Here is a 20,403-nt window from a genome sequence, read left to right as displayed (position 1 = left end):
GACTTATTGCTTCTGGATAACTTTGGGGTCTCCTAGCTCTTGGTTTCAACTACTTGATGCAGAGAAAGGTTCCTATTGACTGTCCAGTACAATGTGTTGCACAGAGAAAACCTGCACAAATATTCATACCAACATCAACAATTTACACATTACAATTAATTACAAACCATGACAAGAACAGTTCAATCAAAGCATAAGCCATTTAGAGTAAAAGAAACTCCCTTCAGTTCAAAACTTCCACAGGAAGTGCTTAGGTTGTTGTTTTCTCAATGAACATCTGCTCAAACTAAACTCTCAAACATCAGCTCTGCACACATAAATCTCAACAAAATCCAGCAACAAAAATCCAGCAAGTGCAGCAAAGGGACAGTGAACTAGATTCAGATTAGATGTAATTCAATGCAGAAACTAACCACCTAATTAATTCAACTGCCAAGTCAGAACTGGAATTTAGGTGCTTTCATCACTTCTTAAAACTAGAGGATGCATTGGCAATTAAAAACAATTTGATGCACAACTGATTATGACAAGAGCAGCCTTTTCAGCAAATCAATGAATTACACTAGGCAGAAACAATGGACCAAACCAGTCAAGAACAATGTCCTAAACTAATTCAGAAATCAGTGGACCATGCTAATCAAATTAATTGACAAAGAGTAATGTGAGGCAAATCAGAAATTGACAGTTTTAAAACAGTGTTGTTGCACTTCCAGAAATGCTCATAAAACAATCAGCACCTTATTTGCAATTCTTATGCATGTACCAAATTCCCATATGTCTTATCAAATAATATTCAGCATTCACATTCAAAACAATTAATATACCAATGATTTCAGTAAACAACTTAAAATCTAAAATGAATGCAACAGAATGCAATAATCAGATTCCATGCAAGAAAACTTTCTCTCTTGGTCCAATGGATTGCATTCCAGCTTAATCAATCTCACTTTCCTGCACAAGTAAACCGTCAGCACACAGTTAAGTAAAACTGATTCTCTCATACAAATGTGCCAAGGAAGTGGCCTAAGTCAGCCTTACTAAGCTCACAGCACTTAGGTTTCTCTTTAAAACATTTTAAGGCACTCAAATGAAATTTTCAGTCTAAGCCAGAGAATCCTGTGGATCACCACCACCTAATATGCTACCATTCACACTTACCTTCTTTCAAATCCCAAAAACCAGGATGGAATCAGATTTCTCAATCAGGAAAATGGCTAGGCTAAATAAGGTAAAGTGAAGGACAAAACAAATCACAAGGTAATGGAATGACAAAAAAAAACAACAGAGCAACTGACTTGAGATCAGATTAATAAAGCAAAGAAAAAAAATCCAATTATGAGTCAGCAGAACAGAATGCACATGCATTGAGACAAAAACCAGGAAAGTCAATCAAGACAAACAAGAAACAAGGTAATGAATAAGGTGAGCACACAAACAGAACCTAACAAGGGATCTAGAACAGATTGAGAAAACAAATAAAAAAAAATGCAGTAAGGAATTGCAGAACTGGTTGGTGAACACAGGTTTCAGATGCAAAATTGAACTTGTCCAATAGCTATTTTTAGCAATTTCAATTCTAGACACAATTACACACTGAAATCCATTCGAACAAGTTTAATGATGCTTGTTTTGATCATTCAAGGCCAGTTTACACAATTTCATAGGCTTTTACTCAAATTCACATGTTCAGTTCCTTGTTTTTCTTTTCAGAATTTGCCTCTTTTGAACCGATTTACTCAACTCATGCCTTTATTTCGTTTTGGACCAAAACAGTGATTAACAAGCATTGAAACAACTTAGTTCTGCAGTTTAGAAATTTTAAAAATGGTTTGCAAAGACTCTAGGATTAAATACACAAAATTCCAGCAATGATCTACTACTGAAATGAACAACAACAAAACAAATGACTCAAGCAAGGAAATATGCAGTTCGGCCTACTGGTTGCAAGTAATCTCTGTTGTGATTTTCACACTAACAACCAAGCTAATGCTGAGCATATCACGACTTTTCTGGTTGGCACTTTGTTACTAGTCATCTCAGCATTCCAGCTCAATTTTAAAAGTGCAGAATAGCTTCAATGTTCAGATTCAACAACTTATTAAAACTAGAAGTTCACAACAGAAAATTCAAATCAGATCTGCTGCTCATTTCATGCATCCGAGCTCTCAGTATTGAATGTCATAGCTCATACGGTATGCACATTGAACATACAATCAGATCACCACAAACACAACTCAATTAAGAAGTACAACTTGAAGTTATGAACAAGAAAAATCAACTAACATGACAACTATGACAATACATAATTGATGCTCAAAATAAAATGACTCAAACAAAATTTTGGACCGATTAAGATGAGGAAAAGACTCAAAGTAAAGCTGGCACACACAAATTGACTCAACCAGAACCTAATGAACAGATCAACACCAAAACACATGAATCAACACAAGATAGAGAAGGAATCATAATGAAAAACACGAATATTGAAGAGATTCAACAAGAATGAATAAGACAAAGTAAAATACTCAAGACATTGCATGAATGATAATCAACAACACAAAAAAAAAATTTAAAAACAACCAAACGCACAGATTGAATCTCAAGAATAGAGAACAGATCGAGAACGAAAATTTGAGAATCGATGAAAAGTAAAACTCATATCAGAGAGAGACGAGATACTTAGCTCAAGCGGACGCGCCTAACCTAGGCTCTGAATACCACTTGATAGCTGACGGCTTGAGCTGAATCCGGAGACGACGTGAAATCTAGATTTGATCGAGATGAAGTACCGAGAAGCAGCTGAAGAAACGATTTGACCCGTGAATCCTCAGATTTTGCCAAGGAGAAACAGATGAGGCAGCGGAAGAATTAGGAACCCTAGGATTGGAGGTTTGTTCGGTAGAAAATCTAAGGTTTGATGCGGAAGCGGATTTGAACGGTGGAGACGTGATTTTAATCGGCGAGAAAGGTGAGGATAGGCGGTGACAATGTGGCTCGTGGTGTAGGAGCTCTTTCTCGAGAGTGAAGTAGATGAAGACTTCGCGAAATGAAGATGTGGTATTGTGCTGAGGGAAACTCGCGAGGGAATAAGCTTGCGTGGCAGCGATGGCGTAAGCAATCCACGCGGCTGAGGTAGAGTGGAATAAAAATGGTTGCGTGGTGGAGGTAAGAGAGATCTGAAGTGTAAATGGAAAATGAAAGATGCAGTGTGAATGGAAGGTGGCTAGAGGAGATCCTTTGGGATTCTCTAGCTTGACTTTCAAGGGAATTAAATTCTGGAGTTCTCTCTACAGAAAGTTTAATTCATTATTCTCAAAAGTATCTTACAAGAGGTGGTGACATGGCTATATATAGGACTAAAAGTCCCTCCTATCTAGCACATGCCTAACACCTTTTACACATGTTTTAATAAAAGTAAAAGAAATACTACTCTAAACTAATTGGGCTTAGGCCCCGTCTATCAGCAGGGGTTAACGCATCTGTTAGAACAAAAAGGATGCATTTATCTTGATCTTATATGAGTCTTCTACTTCAACTTGTGCTATCGAGATGGGATAATATCTACTAAGGTCAAGGGAGTACGCATCATTTTTGATGATGACGTATGGACCAATGTTGCTCAACTTCCCATCTGGGATGATGCTGTCAAAGTCCATTTAGGACTTGAAGATTTCAACAGGATGATGACTTTTCAATCCTTCCTGCGTCATCCTGAACGAAAAACCAATAGAAAGCAATTACTGGTTGGAGGTTTTAAAGTTGAAGAAAGGATGATCCACTACTTGATTGTCTGGATTTTATGTCCTAGAGCAACCAACCATGCTTAATGCTCTGAGCAGGATTTACTTCTGTTGTATGGGATTCTAAATCACATACACATCGACTGGCCTGCTCTCATTGCTGACACAATGGTAAAAGCCAAGAAATCCCATTCATATCAATTTCCCTATGCTCTGCTTATTTCTAGGATTTTAGAATTCAAAGGTGTACCTGTTGAAGGAGAACTCATTCAAACTATTGAAGCTGTGGGATCAGAAATTGGAGATACTACCTTTCGTCAAATGGGATTCATTACTAGAGGCAGAGTCCTTATTCACAAAGATGATGACCATCCTGATGTAGATGAAGATGATGACATGGACACTCATGGCTGACCCAATAAGTGCTGTTGCTCCGTCTGATGCTGGACCATCCAACATACCCTCCTCTTCCTCAACCTCTATGGAAGAACATTTTGCAAGGTTATCTAAACAGTTGGAGGATATGAGTCTTGCACAAAAGACTCACTTTGAGGAGATTTATGAGTGGTAGTGATCTGTTGATGAGTACATGGTTGATCAATTTCTTGATCTTGATGTTCGCCTATCTAACATCGAGGGTCATCTTAATATCCCACCTCCTGAACGTTCTCCTAGTCCTGAATTCTAGGTTTTAGGCCTCTAAGTTTGATTGTTATGTTATTTTCTTTATGGTATTTAGTTTCTTAATCTTTATGAATTTCATGTAATTCCTTTCTGTTCTTAATATAATGAGCTTTTATTTTGTGCATATATTCCATTTTTGAGGGGGAGCTGATATTAAGGGGGAGGTTATTACATTATTCTTTTTGCTTATGATCAAAAAGGGGGAGAAGAAATATAAGGGGAGGATTAAAGAAAAAAATAGTTTTTAATTGTACAGGTACTGCTAACTCTGTGGTTGTCCATTAGTTTATATATGTTGCAGGTAAACCTGAGTTGCTTTTAAAAAGAGAGTTTTTGATCATCATCAAAAAAAGGGAGATTGTTACCAATAAGGAGTATTGGTAAAACCTGAAGATGTGTTTTGATGATGCTGCAACTTATAGATTTTGGATGTAGTAGGAAAATATTTAAAAAGCAACTTATAGATTTTGAATGTAGTAGGAAAATGTTAAACATTGTAATTTTTACTAGTATAATCGATTATGGTTAAGCAATAATCGATTATCACAAGTCATACTTGAATAATCGATTATCACTTCATATAATCGATTATCACTTTTTTGAAAACTCTGTAATGGACTTGAATAATCGATTATCACTTACAATAATCGATTATTCATGGCAGTTGGGAGCTGACCTTTGGCATTTAGTGTACTTGGCTATATAATTTGATTTGGAGAAATCAGAAGGTCACGTTTTTTGAACTGAGAAAGCTTAGAACACTGTGTGTCAAAGGAACGTTCTTAGAGAGCTTTTTGTTCATTGTTCCCTTGCTTGGTCTTGTGAAAGGAGAGGCTCGCGTATCGTGTGTCGATATTCGGAGCAGGCGCTCTTCAAGTTAGTAAGGTACTCTGCCTGGTCTTATGAAAGGAGAAGCTTGCGAATCGTTGGTCGATTGCCGGAGCGGTTCTCTTCAAGTTGGTAGAGTGGTTCTTTTCGTTTTATTCCTGTTCATTTGATTGTAATCTGTTAAACCATTTTTAGTGGAACTGTTAATCACTATTTATAGTGATTAACGACTGGACGTAGATTCTGTTGAATCGAACCAGTATAAAAATATCTGTGTGATTTTTCTATTCCCTACACTCATATTATTTTACGTATATCAACTGTTTGATTAATTTTCTGAAAGAAAATTATTTTTACTAAAAGGACCAAATTAATTTTAATTGTGATCGAACATGCTTTCCGCTCTCTGAGTTTTAATTCCGCTGCGCTATACTCTTCGAAAAATACCTCTTCCGATACCAACATGGTGTGCCTTTTCTTTTTTTTTGAGTCATTCCTTACTGTTTTGTTTGGTCAATATATGTTTCCTTGAGTATTTTTAAGTTTCAAATCAATCCATGTTGTCTAGAGTCATGTTTAGTCCTTTACATGTCTTTACTTCCATGTTTAACCTTTGAAAAATCACCAAAAATACATGTTTGAGTAAATTTCAAAACTGTTTCATTGGAGTACCTTTGAGTGCTTTTTCTTTGCATATTTGAGTTCATACTTGTTGTTAGATCATGAACAAGTTTATAGAGTTAGGTTTCCATTATGTCACTTTTTGTGTTTCATGCTATATTTGATTCTAGTAGGTTTTCTTCATTTTGGTGCTATAAGCTTGTATGAACTTGAAGCTCCTTGTAACATTCCAGATTTGAGATCTGATTTGGTGTGTGTTTGTGCTAAAAATTTCAAAAAAAAAAAAACAAAAGAGACAAAAGGTATAAAAGAAAAAGTAGACAAAAAGTACAAAAAGTAAAAGCAAAAAGTAAAAGTAAAAGCACATGCATGTACCATCTTTAACCAACTTTGTGTGAGCACTTTGATGTTGATTTGGGAGCTGAAACTCATGTCCCTAGCTGCTGTTCCAGCAACCATGATGACCCAAAAAGGTTGCCTTAGTGCACCATTTGGTCTAGCCTGCAAAAGAACAAAAGCACCTTGTAAATTTCTAGTAGCTTTGGTTTTTTGTAATCCATTCTAGTGCCTTTCTTTAGGTAACTCTTTTTGTTGTGCTAACCTTTCTTTCTTACCATTTAATTACTTGATTGTCTTCTAAGAATTCACGGTTTTGTCAAAGTAAAACTCCTTTTGAAGAGCCTTTGTTCATTTTAGACCTTTTCTTGCTTTTTCCTTGGACTCCTTTTGGCTTTAGTGGTGTTAACTTGTGGTATAGGTCTTTGGATGGTAAAAAAACGTGAGGATCATGGGGATAATAGCCGAAAACAGTGAGCAACATCCAAAGGTGAAGGAGGCCTTGAAGGGAAGCTTAAAGTCTTGGTCTAAAACACAAAATAAGAGAGTATACACTTGGTGAGAAAGAGAGATTTGTGTGTATTTTCTCTGAATTGTAAAATTGTAGTTGTTTTCCTTTTTTTACTTGTATTTTTGACTTGTTAGGGGTTTGTCCTAACAAGATCATTGGACATTTATTATTTAAGCGAAATTTGTAGTTGGTGGGTAAAAGGGAAGCAAAGTTCCTTCTAATTCACCATTAGGCCGCATAGTTTAGATTTATTGTTTTCCTTACTTTGGTAGTTTAGTGTGTCTTTACTTTAATTTCACTTTTTGTTCCTTTTGAAAAGTTTGGTGTAAGAGTACCTAAGATAAAAGTGATAAGGAGTTGGACTCAGGAAAGGAAGTAAAAGTGCACCTCGCAATCACCGTTAAGTGGAACTTTTACCGCTGAGCGGCATTCTGAAGCACCACAGTCACCGCTGAGGCTCAAAACTGCAACTAAGCGCCATTTAGAAGAACCGCACTTACCGTTGAGCGCTAAAAGTGCAGTTGAGCACCATTTAATTGGGCTTGGGCCTATTTTCTGTAATTTTTAATAATCTATATAAGGGTTTAGTTGACCTAGGGTTGGTATCTTTGGACAAAAAGAGGCGAAATCACACTTTCTTCACCCCTTGGAGGCGGATTTTGGATGCGGAAGCTCCTTTCTTCAAATTCTATGGTTATATCTTTCATTCTTTCATTGTTTTTCATCTAGTTTCACCATGTCTATGGTGAACTAAACCTCCATTGTTGTTGGGGAACCGATGTAATCCTTTGAAACTCTTATGTATTGAATTGGTTCTATATTTTATATGCTTTGCTTCATTAATTGTTAGAGTTTTTCCTCTATACTCTACGAATGCTTTTTTTAACTCATTCAATTGCATGATCTTTGATTTTGTCGATACGGACATATACGGGGAAATCTAGAACTAGGGAAATTCTCCCGAAAGCAATATTACCTAGACATATGAATAGGAGGATCGGTTGCCTTTAAGCTTCTGTGCGAATGTAATGCAGGAATAATTGCTAGGGAGACAAGACATTGTAAACTAGTGATTAGGAGTAGGCTTTCTTCACCGAGACATCGTGTTTAAGGTAAATTAGAAAGTGGCATTAACATTAATGAAGAAAGATGAATTCGTGAATACATGAGATTGGATAGGATATGTCGGAAACCCCAACAACATAATCATTCCATATTTTATATCAATCACCTTCGCATCTTTCAATCCAATTGATCAACACATGCATTCATATTTATTTTTCAGTATTTGCATCTAAACCTAAAAGAATTTATTTTCAAGTCTTATTTAATCAAGAAATTACATAACTGTTTAGGCCTTGAGTCTCTTGGGAAATGATACTTGACCTTACCATTTATTATTACTTGATACGATTCGGTTCACTTGCCGAAATGTTAACAAGTTTTTGGCGTCGTTGCTAGGGACTCGTGGTTTAACTATTCTATTTGTATGATTATTGATTAGCCTTGACTTGATTGTTATCTTTTTATTTTATCTTTTTATTTTTTTTATCTTTTTGTGCTAACAAATGTTTTCTAGGATTTTGTGCGTAATGCTTCCAGGATGCAATTCAAAAAAGAATTTAACTATATGGGCACTCAATTCTACCAAGGTAATCTCAACCACTGAAGGGAATCTCACTCAAGCATGGATGGAAGTCAATTTGGGCAAGATGCCAAACAATTTTATAGGCTGCAACAACAACAATGGCAGCAACAACCCTCTCTATTAGAAAGAATGGAAAAGATGGATGACGTCTTTCAATAATTTATGCAAGAGTCCATCTCTACTCAGAAAAGCATTGAAGCATCATGTAAAAGGATGGAGATGCAAATTGGTCACTTAATTGAGAGATTGGAAGATTTTGGGGTTGAAACTGAAGTTAACCCTAGGGAGGAATGTCAAGCCATTATCACTGGAAGTGACAAGACTTTAGATGAGAAAAAGATAGAGAGAAAAGGAAAAGAAGAGTTGAGTGAAAAAGATAAAGATGTAGAAAAAGAAAGAGAAGTGGTTGAGAGAGAAAAGAGAAAGAAAATTTGTGTGAAGATTAAGAAAGTGAGTGGAAAAAGAGAAGGGGAAAAGAATTGAGAGAAAAGAAAAAGAGGACGAGAGGAAAAAAAAGAGATTCATATGAAAACCCCTTCCTCATCTAAAGAAGTATCATATGAAGGAGAAGGAATTTGAGCGCTTTATGGAAATCTTCAAGAAATTGGAGATTAAAGTTCCTAATATTGAGACATTGAAACAGGTTCTTGGTTTTATCAAATTCTTGAAGAAATTCAGCAAAAAGAAGAAAAAAAAAAGAATATCCCGAAAGGAGAACACCAACATTGAAGAAGGAACTTGAGCTTTATTGGGTCAAGCTAGTGACGTTAAAAGAGCGCTTGCTGGGAGGCAACCCAGTGGTTTAAGAACTTTAATTTTTGGTTTGGTGATGTAATTGTGAACTTTTGGTATTTTTGTTATAAGTTTATTACAGGGTTTTCATCTACTGATGGATGTTAGGTGGAAGAGTATCTACTGAAGGATACTATATTCGTATACACCTACTGATGGGTGTTGGGAAGAAAGACTTGAACCTACTGAAGGATGCTGGAGGATTTTGGGTCAGACTCGTGACGTTAAACAATCGCTACCTAAGAGGCAACCCAGTTGATTGAATTTATCTTTGTTTGTTTGTTTTGATTCTGCTTTAGTTGCATTATAGGGATTGAATGTTTGAGTGATGTGAGAGAATAAATGCATTGGGTAAGAGAGAGGCATTGGTAAAGGACACTTAGGGCAAGCTAGGAAGAAGGAGACTTGGTGCTGCAAATGCCGCTCAACGGTATTACCGCTGAGCGCGAACGCTGTAGTTTTGCTGACTAAGCTTGTTTTAATTGGGCTCAGCGGGGTGATGAACAAATCTTTAATCCTCAAAAACGGAGTCAAAAACTTGTTAAACCCTCGACAAGTGTAACAGAATCGTATCAAATAATAAACCTGGTAAGACCAAGTATCGTTCTCCCAAAAGACTCACGGCCTAGATAGTTGTGTGGTTTGTTGATTAGCTAAGACTTGTAAAACCGATTGATTAAGATTTAAATGAAAATACTTAAAAGTAAATATGTATGCATGAATTGATCAATGGTAAGAAGAAACAAAACACGTGAATTGAAATATATGGATGATTATGTTGTTGGGGTTTATCAATTTCATCCTTATCTACTCTCATGTATTCAAGAATTCATCTTTCTTCATTAATTGTTAATGCCACTTTCTAAATTACCTTAAACCCGATGTCTCGGCGAAGAAAGCCTAATCATAATCACTAGTTTACAATGTCTTGTCTCCCTAGCAATTAATCATGCATTATAGTGAACAGAAGCTTAAAGGCAACCAACCATCATACTCCTATGTCTAGGTTTATACTACTATTGGGAGAGATTCCCCAGATCTAGATTTCCCTGTATGTGTCCATATCGACAAAATCAATGATCATGACATCGAATGAGTTAAACAATACATGCTTTGAGCAAAGAGGAAAAGCCCTAACAATTAATGAAAGAAAGCATGTATCTTAAAGAAGATTTTGAAGAACAAATTCCATACATGAGAGTTTCAAAAGGATTACATTGATTCCCCAACAACAATAAATGTTTAGTTCACCATATTCATGGTGAAACTAGATGAAATACAATGAAAGAGTGAAAAGATAGAACCCTAGAAAGTGAGAAAGGAGCCTTAGCATCCCAAATCCTCCTCCAAGGGGTGAAAGAGTGTGTTTCTGCTTCGTCCCAGCCAAAGATCATTTACCTAGGTTAACTAAAACCTTATATAGTATTCTAAAAATTACAGAAAAGTGAGCCCAAGCCCATAAAAGTGGCGCTCAACGGTAAATATCGCTCAGCGGCAACAACACGTCTTCTATTATGTCCCTCAACTGCATTTTTACCCCTCAACGGTGCCAACGGGTCCTTGAAAGTGCCGCTCAACGGTAATTGGCGCTAAGCGGTACTTGCGGCTTCTCTTCTTTTGCATATTTTGTGCCCTTTTCTGATTCCATCTCTGTCCCACTTCACTTCTTTCATCAAATTCATCTTAAAAACTTGGAGAAACACGGAAATTAAGCATAAAACCTGTCCACCTCTCTTATTTCCAAAAACATAAGCAAAAGTATGATTCCAAGCTAGTTTCTAGTCATAAAGGTTGTTTCTTATATCAATTTTAAGTATAAAAATAACAGTTTTTCAACTGTTATCAGAAGGAGACGAAGGGGACGAAGTGGACGAAGTCGACGAAGATCACGAAGTTGACGAAGAGGACGAAGTGGACGAAGTTGAAGAAGTTGACGAAGTGGATGAAGTGGACAAAGTGGTTGAATTGGACGAATTGAACGAAGTGGACGAAGTTGATGAAGTGGACAAATTTGACGAAGTGGACGAAGTGGAAGAAGTGGACGAATTGGACGAATTGGACGAAGTGGACAAACGCGACGAAGTTGACGAACGAGACGAAGTGGACGAAGTGGACGAAGTGGACGAAGTGGACGAAGTGGACGGAGTGGACGAAATGGACAAAGTGGACGAAGGAGAAGAACAAGAAGAAGAAGAAGAAGAAGAAGTGGAAGAATTTGACAAAGTGGACGAAGTGGACGAAATGCACGAAGTGGATGAAGTGGACGAAGTGGAAAAAGGGGACGAAGTGGATGAAGTGGACGAAATGGACGAAGTCGACGAAGATCACGAAGTTTACAAAGTGGACGAAGTTCACGAAGAGGATGAAGTGGACGAATTGGACGAAGTGGAAGAGTGGACGAAGTTGAAGAAGTTGACAAAGTGGACGAAGTGAACGAATTAGACGAAGTAGACGACGTTGAGGAAGTGGACGAAGTAGACGACGTTGACGAAGTTGACAAAGTGAATGAAGTGGAGGACGTGGACGAAGTTGACGAAGTGGACGAAGTTGACGAAGTGGACGAAGTTCATAAACTGGACGAAGTGGAGGAAGTGGACGAACTGGACGACCTGGACGAACTGGACGAAGTGGACGAAGTTGACAAAGAGGAAGAAGTGTACGAATTGGACGAAGTTGATGAAGTGGACGAAGTGGACAAACTGGACGAAGTGGACGAAGTTGACGAAGTGGACAAAAGAGACGAAGTTGACGAAGTGGACAAAAGAGGCGAAGGAGACGAAGAAGAAGAAGAAGAGGAAGAAGTCGAAGTGGACGAAGTTGATGAAGTGGACGAATTGGAGGAAGTTGACAAACTGGACGTAGTGGAAGAACTGGACGAGGTGGACGATTTAACGAACTGGACAAAGTGGACGAATTAGACGAATTGGACGATGTGGATGAAGAGGACGAGTGGACGAAGTTGATGAAGTGGACGAAGTTGAAGAAGTGGACGAAGTTGAAAAAGTGGACGAAGTGGACGAAGTGGTCAAAGTTGACGAATTTGACGAAGTGGACGAAGGAGAAGAAGAAGAAGAAGAAGAAGAAGACAAAGTGGACGAAGTTTACAAAGTGGACGATGTGGACGAACGGGACGAAGTTGACAAACTAGACGAAGTGGACAAAGTGGACGAAGTGGACGAAATGGACAAAGTGGACGAAGTGGAAGAAGTGGACGAAGTGGATGAAGGAGACTATGGAGAAGAAGAAGAAGAAGAGGAAGAAAAAGAAGAAGAATAAGAAGAAGAGGAAGAAGAAGAAGAATTGGACGAAATAGACGAAATGGACGAAGTGGAAAAAGTGGTCGAAGTGGACGAAGGGGACGAAGGTGACGTAGGGGACGAAGTGGATGAAGTGGATGAATTGGGAGAACGAGACGGAGTGGACGAAGATGCCGAAGAGGATGAAGTGGACGAAGGGGACGAAGCGGTCGAATTGGACAAAGTGGACAAAGTGGATGAGTGGACGAAGTTGAAGAAGTTGACGAAGTGGACGAAGTGGATGAAGTTTACGAAGTGGACGAAGTGGACAAAGTTTACGAAGTGGAGGAAGTGGACGAGTGGACAAAGAATACAAAGTGGAGGAAGTTGACAAAGTGGACGAAGCAGACGAAGTTGACGAAGTTTAGGAAGTTTACAATGTGGACGAAGTGGACGTGTGGACGAAGTTGACGAAGTGAATGAAGTGGACGATGTGGACGAAGTGGATAAAGTGGACGAAGTGGATGAACTGGATGAACTAGACGAATTGGACGACTTGGACGAAGTGGAGGAAGTGGACGAAGTCGTCGAAGTAGACGAAGTGGAAGAAGTGGACGAAGTAGACGAAGTTGACGAGGGAGACGAAGAAGAAGAAGAAAAAGAAGAAGAGGAAGAAGGAGGAGGAAAAGAAGAAGAAGTGGACTGATAACAGTTGAAAAATTGTTATTTTCATGCTTAAAATTGATACTAAAAGCAACCTTTAACACTTAGAAACTAGCTTGAATTCATGCTTTTGGTCATATTTTTAGAAATAAGAGAGCTGGACAGGTTTATGCTTGATTTCAGTGTTTTATGCAGGTTTTAAGGTGAATTTGGTGAAAGAAGTGAAGAAGGTTCGAAATGGAATCAGAAAAGACATCAAAAAGTGTAAAAGGGGAAGTCGCAACTACAGCTGAGCGGCACTCAGGAACTCACGTTGGATCCGCTGAGGGGTGAAAATGTCGTTGAGGGGAAGAATCAACTCACGCACTTACCGCTGAGCGGTAGTTTACCGCTGAGCAGCACTATTTTGGACTTGGGCCTAATTTTCTGTATTATTACGAACAATATATAAGCTTTAGGTGTTCCTAGGGTTTGTATCTTTGGCTGGAGACGAAGCAAACACACACTTTTCCACCCCTTGGAGGAAGATCTTGGATACTAAGGCTACCTTCTCATCTTTCTAGGGTTCTATCTTCATTCTTTCATTATTGTTCATCTAGGTTCACCATGAATATGGTGAACTAAACCTTGTATTGTTGTTGGGGAATCAATGTAATCTTGTGGAACTCTCATATATGGAATTAGTGTTTAAACATCTTATTTGAGATACATGTTTTCTTTCATCATTAGTTAGGGTTTTTCCTTTTTGCTCAAAGCATGCATTGTTTAACTCATTCGATGTCATGATTATTGATTTTGTCGATATGGGAACGTACGGAGAAATCTAGATCCGGGGAATTTCTCCCAATAGCATATTGCCTAGACATAGAATATGAGGGTTGGTTGCTATTAAGTTTCTGCACTTCAGAATTAATTATTAGGGATGTTAGGAATTGTATGAACTCGTAATTAAGGATAGGACTTCTTGCAAGGTGATTTAGAGAGTGACATTAACATTGATGAAAAGATTGATGAATTCCTAAAATATATGAGAGTGGATAAGATGAAATTGATAACCCCAACAACATACTCATCTATCTAATTCATTAAAGTGTTTGATTTCCTCTTCTCCATTGATCAAATTCATGCTTACATGTTTAATTATTGTCTTTTGCATGAAAAACCTACAATCAATCGTTCACAAGTCTTAAATAATCAACAAATCAGATAACTAACTAGGCCGAGTCCTTTGGGAGAACGATACTTGGTCTTACCGAGTTTATTACTTGATACGATTCGGTCACACTTGTCGAGGGTTAAACAAGTTTGTGACGCCGTTTTTCGGTGTTCATAAATTTGTCATCAAGTTTTTGGTGCCGTTGCCGGGGATTCGTGGTTTAACCAGTTCATTTGTTTGATTATTGATTATCTTTGACTTGAAATTTGAAATTTGAATTTTTGTTTTTTTTTTCTGTTTATTTTTTTCTGTTTTTATTTTATTTTCTGTTTTTATTTTTCTGTTTTCTGTTTTTATCTTCTCATCTCTCATATTATATCTTTTTGTGCTAACCAATTTTTCTAGGGATTTGTTTTCTTGTGTATGCAGGAAGCAATCCGAACTAGGAGCAAGAAAACTACAGAACCTCTTCTTGAAGGTTTAGACGAGAGTAGACGGAGGAGAAGAATCCGTACATCTAGAGAACTTTTTCCTTCTCCGGAAACTCTGTTACAACCATCACCACAAAGTTCTGACCATAGCACTGAGGAGATGGAGAATAATAATATCAGAAGAACTCTTGCAAATTACACTAATATAGCTCGACCTCAGCATTTCAACAGCATAGCAAGACCAAGAATCAATGCGGCTAATATGGAGGTGAAACCAGCATTAATCCAATTGGTTAAGAGTAACCAGTTTAATGGGTTGTCTCACGAAAACCCATATGAGCACCTGACAACGTTTAACGAGATTTGCAACATAGTAAAGATAAATGGGGTGCCGGACGAAGCAATCAAACTTAGCCTGTTTCCATTCTCATTAGGAGGCAACGCTAAGCTTTGGTTGAACTCTTTTCTAGAAGGAAGCTTTACAGAGTAGGAAGCAGTGGTGACAAAGTTCCTAAACAAATACTTTCCACAATCAAAGGTAAATAAAGGAAAGCAAGAGATTTCATCTTTCAGGAAAGGTATGGAGGAATCACTAGGTCATGCATGGGACAGATATAAAAGCTTACTAAGAAAAACTCCCACGCATGGTTTTGACGAAGTGGAAGTAGTCTTGATCTTCCTTGGAGGTCTTGGTTCACAAACCAAGATGATACTTGATGCCTCAGCTGGAGGAAATATCAAATGGAAGACTCCAAAGGAAGCTACAGAAATAATTGAAAACATGGCTACTAGTGATAATGAGCTGAATAGTGAAAGAGGAGCTCCTAGTCAGAAGGAGTTGCTACAATCAGATGATGCCCTGCTTATTCAAAATAAGATTATTTCTCATCAGTTGGAAGAAGTAATTATGAAACTTTCTCAATTACCACAGGAAATACAAAATGTTTCAATGGCAGCAGCAAAAATGGCAAAATGCAACTTATTCCATCCAGGAAGACAACAACACTGGATGACACTTTCCAACATTTCTTGAAGATGAACGCATCTTATTGTAAAAATGTGGAAGTTGAATTTAAAAATATGAAGATTCATGTTGAGCGAATAGTTGACAAGATGAAAAATGGTAATCTCAGAAAGGAGTGTAAGACTATTATGACTAGAAGTGGTAAGTTGTTAGAGGAGAGAAAAATAGAAAGAGAGGAGAAAGAAAATGAGAGTGAAAAAGAAACATGTGAGTGGAAAGAAAGAGTTGAGAGAGAAAAAAAGAAAGAAGAAGAAGATGAAAAGAAAGAAAAAAAAAAAGAGAGAGATGAGAGACAAAAAGAAAGAGAATTTGAAAACCCACTTCCTTATCCAAAGAATTATTCAAGGAAGGAGAAAGAAAAACAGTTGGAAAGATTCATGGAGTTGTTTAAAAAGTTGGAGATTGCTATACCATTCTCTGAAGCATTGCAACAGATGCCATCATATGCAAAATTTTTGAAGGAACTTCTTACAAAGAAAAACAAGTACATTGAGAAGGAGACTATCCAAGTACAGGGTAACTGCAGTGCAATCATACAAAAATTACCTCCTAAGCTTAAAGATCCAGGAAGCTTCACTATTCTGTGCACCATAGGAGACTTGGAAGTTGGAAGAACATTGATTGATTTGGGAGCTAGCATTAATCTAATGCCGCTATCAATGTGTAAAACAATTGAGGGTTTGGAAATCAAACCTACCAGAATGGCTCTTCAACTGGCAGATAGGTCTCTTAAATATCCATATGGAGTGGTTGAAGATGTTTTAGTGAAGGTTGATAAGTTTGTATTCCCGATTGATTTTATTGTAATGGAGATGGAAGGGAATAGTGATGTACCTCTCATTCTTGGGAGACCTTTTATGAAGACTGCTAGAGTTTTAATTGATGTAGAGAATGGTAAGCTTAAATTGAGAGTTCATGATGGAGAAGTCACCTTTGACGTATTCAAAGCCATGACATATCCAAATGATGATAAGGCATGTTTTCAATTTGAGGAACTTGATGAAGTTTGTATGATACAAGAAAAGATGGTGCGGTATGTTTCTCCATTAGAGAAAACTCTTATTGATGCTTGTGAAAATTTAGATGAAGGAGAAGAGAGATTAATTGAAGAATGTCTGATGGACTTGGAAACATTGAAGAAGATTCCAGTGAAGGATACAAAGTTTGAGATAATTGATAAGGAAGAAGAAGTCAAAGCAAAGAAGTTAGAATTAAAAAGACTACCAACATTTCTGAAATATGTATTTTTAGAAGAAGATGAAAAAAAGCCAGTTATCATCAGTAACTCTTTGTCTCTACAAGAAGAAGAACAGTTGATAGAAATTTTGAAAGCTAACAAAGAAGCGATTGGGTGGTCAATATCAGATCTTAAAGGTATTAGCCCAACTTATTGTATGCATAAAATCTTTATGGAAGAGGATTATAGACCGAGTGGTCAACCACAGAGAAGGTTAAACCCTGTAATGAAGGAGGTGGTTAGAAAAGAAGTGTTGAAACTTTTAGAAGCTGATATCATTTATCCAATCTCTGACAGTGAATGGGTGAGTCCAGTACAGGTGGTTCCAAAGAAAGGCGGAATGATAGTAATTCATAATGATAAGAATGAACTTATTCCCACTCGGACAGTTACTGGATGGCGAATGTGCATTGATTACAGGAAGCTAAATAAAGCCACTAGGAAGGATCATTTTCCTCTCCTTTTCATGGACCAGATGTTAGAAAGATTAGCAGGTCAAGCTTTCTATTGCTTCCTAGATGGATATTCTGGATACAATCAAATTGTGGTAGATCCAAAAGATCAAGAGAAGACGACTTTTACTTGTTGTCCTTTTGGAATCTTTGCCTATAGAAAGATGCCATTTGGGTTATGTAATGCTCCAGCTACATTTCAAAGGTGTATGCAGGCAATTTTTGCAGATCTCCTAGAAAAGTGCATTGAAGTCTTCATGGATGATTTTTCAGTCTTTGGAAATTCTTTCCAACGGTGCTTGGCTAATTTGGATATTATTCTTACAAGATGTGTTCAAACAAATCTTGTGCTTAATTGGGAGAAATGTCATTTTATGGTAACCGAAGGAATTGTGCTGGGACATAAAATTTCTGCTAAAGGGATTGAGGTAGATAAAGCTAAAGTAGAAGTCATTGAGAAACTGCCTCCACCAACAAATGTAAAGGGGATCAGGAGTTTTCTAGGTCATGCTGGATTTTATAGAAGATTCATCAAAGATTTCTCAAAAATTGCTAAACCATTGAGTAATCTTCTTATGAAGGATGCCCCTTTTGTGATAAATGCAGAATGTTTGAAAGCTTTTGAGACATTGAAGAGCAAATTAGTGTTAGCTCCAGTAATTATAGCTCTAGATTGGAATAAAAATTTTGAGCTAATGTGTGATGCAAGTGATTATGCAATAGGAGTCGTTCTTGGCCAGCGAAAAGAGCGGATTTTTCATCCAATTTATTATGCCAGCAAAGCTCTGAATGATGCTCAGTTGAATTATGCTACTACGGAGAAAGAATTCTTAGCTATAGTATATGCTCTAGAGAAATTTAGACCTTATCTTATTGGGTCTAAGGTGATTATTTAGACAGATCATGCAGCTATCAAATATTTGTTGACAAAGCTAGATTCTAAGCCCCGTCTGATTAGATGGGTACTACTCTTGCAAGAATTTGATGTGGAAATTCGTGATAAGAAAGGGAGTGAGAACTTGATTGCTGATCATTTGTCACGGTTAGTCAACAAGGAGGTCACTAGCAAGGAATCAGAGATCTGGGAATCTTTTTCAGATGAAGCACTCATGTATATTCAACAGAGGCCGTGGTTTGCTGATATGGATAATTTCAAAGCTGCAAGGGTTATGCCAGAAGATTTAACTTGGCAACAAAGAAAGAAATTTTTGCATGATGCCAAGCAGTTTGTTTGGGATGATCCTTATTTGTTCAAGATTGGAGCAGATAATCTTCTGAGGAGATGTGTGACCAATGAAGAAGTAGAAGGAATTCTCTGGCATTGTCATGATTCACCTTATGGGGGACATTTTAATGGAGAAAGAACAACAACAAAGGTTCTCCAATCAGGGTTTTATTGGCCAACTTTATTTAAAGATGCTCATAATCATGCTAGAAGTTGTGATAAGTGTCAAAGAGCACGGACGATTACTAGATGTCAAGAGATGCCGTTACAGGGCATTTTAGAGGTTGAGGTTTTTGATTTATGGGGTATTGACTTTGTGGGACCCTTTCCTCCATCTTTCAACAATGAATACATATTGGTAGTAGTGGATTATGTGACTAAATGGGTGGAAGCGTTAGCTTGTCCTAAAAATGATGCTAGCACAGTAATTAAATTTTTGAAGAAGCAAATATTTTCACGTTTTGGAACTCCAAGAGTGTTAATTAGCGATGGGGGATCTCATTTTTGCAATTATCAGTTAACAAAAGTACTTAAACATTATGGAGTGAGACATAAGGTAGCTGCACCTTATCATCCACAAACCAATGGACAAGCTGATGTATCTAACAGAGAGATAAAAAGGATCTTGAAAGGAACCGTGACTTCATTAAGAAAGGATTGGTCACTAAAACTGGATGATGCTCTTTGGGCTTATAGGACGGCAATGAAGACACCCATGGGATTATCACCTTTTCAATTAGTCTATGGGAAAGCATGTCATTTGCCAGTAGAGTTAGAGCATAAAGCTTTGTGCACTTTAAAATTCTTGAATTTTTATCCTTACGAAACTCAGAGCACACACAGGAGGCAGATTCTGGACCTTGAAGAAATGCGGTTACATGCATATTTCTCATCCAAGGCTTATAAAGATAAGATTAAATTTTATCATGACAAGAAACTGGTGAATAAAGTTTTTAATCCAGGGCAAAAAGTACTATTATTCAACTCAAGATTGAAGATATTCCCTGGGAAGTTGAAGACAAAATGGTCAGGACCTTTTGTAGTAAAAGAAGTGCATCCACACGGAGCAATTGAAATATTTAATCCCGCTACTGATGATCCACAGAAAAGTTGGGTGGTGAATGGTCAACGTCTCAAGCCCTATTTAGGGGGAGAAGTGCAACATTTGTCCACAATGATGCAACTGGTTGATCCTTGAAATTTTGGGTCATGCTCGTGACGCTAAACAAGCGCTTACTGGGAGGTAACCTAGTGTTCTGAACTTATTTACTTGTGTTTTTAGATTAGGGTTTGATGTACTCAATTGGAAACTTTGTCTGTTATGATGGTTTGCTTATGATTGTGATTGTTTGATAAGTAATGTTTGATGATGCTTTGATATTGATTGATGTTGAGATATGCACATTACATGCTTATACAGGTGATTCACCAGCTTTGTGAACAAATGCATGATGTTGTGATTGTGATTGTGATATTAAGCAGGATGTGTATGTCAAATGTGAATGAGCTTATATGTGAGGTTTTGAGCTCCAGAGTTTTTGTGATTGAGTGTTATTACTTTGAAAGCATGAATGACTTTGCCCAGGTTTTCTATGATTGAATTAATAACTTGTTTGCATCATATGATCAAGGCCATTTGTTGGTAACCCTTGTATTAGCCAATTTCATGAAATGAGCCACTAAAAGAGAACACTATGTGTTCTATCTTTTGAACCCCTAGCCTTGAACATGATTTGAAAACCCTTTATGAAAAGCTTTACCTTGAGTTAAGTAGAAAATATTATGCGGTATTGACAAATGTTCAAGTTTGGGGTTGTTG

Source organism: Vigna angularis, chromosome 1, assembly GCF_016808095.1.
Source record: "Vigna angularis cultivar LongXiaoDou No.4 chromosome 1, ASM1680809v1, whole genome shotgun sequence".
Lineage (NCBI taxonomy): Eukaryota > Viridiplantae > Streptophyta > Magnoliopsida > Fabales > Fabaceae > Vigna > Vigna angularis.
Note: the sequence above shows the minus strand (reverse complement) of the source record.